The sequence below is a fragment of the Martes martes genome (genome assembly GCF_963455335.1).
Source record: "Martes martes genome assembly, chromosome: 4".
Taxonomy (NCBI): domain Eukaryota; kingdom Metazoa; phylum Chordata; class Mammalia; order Carnivora; family Mustelidae; genus Martes; species Martes martes.
The window spans coordinates 114,884,656-114,885,322 of NC_137891.1; positions in this window are offsets into that span (position 1 = coordinate 114,884,656).

Consider the following 667-nt stretch of genomic DNA (forward strand, 5'->3'; position numbering starts at 1 on the left):
GCCGCTTTTGGTTGCTCATGCGCACTGTAAAATCCTCGGAGCCGCGGAATCTGCTCCTGGGCGCTTGCGCAAGAGAGCTGGGTATCTTCCTCTATCTTCCAGGCGGTGGTTGGCTAAAAGAGCGGTTACAGAAATAAAGCCCGGGAATAATTCTTTGCTTAAAAAAAAAAAATAGTGAACCGTAAGGTTAAGGATCCAGCACTATCTTCAGGAAAGATAATTTAGAGACAGAAGGGTCTCAGGTTCTAGAAGTTCTAGCGCGGCCACACAAGACACTGGGCACTCTATGGATAAAAGATGGTCACTTTCCTGACCTCCTGCTTTCCCCTTCTTTTTGCTGACTGCCCCACTAAATTAAAACAAACAAAAAATGCAACTGCTGGTTGTTTATGATTTTGTTGCAAAAATGAGCCCAGCGACATTCAAACATTCATTCATATTGAGCCCATGGCTGTGAGGCAGGTTTCTAGAGGCTGGGGTTACACCTGTGAACACCACAGAAAAACATCAACCCTGTATGAAGCAAAATTCCAGTAAGGAGAGGACAATAAAGAAACGAACAAATGAAAACATTTCTTCCAGATGTTGATTAGTGCTTTGAAGGAAATAAAGTGGAAGGATGTGTTAATGACTAGAAAAGAAGTGCCATGATGGGAGCCAATAGGGA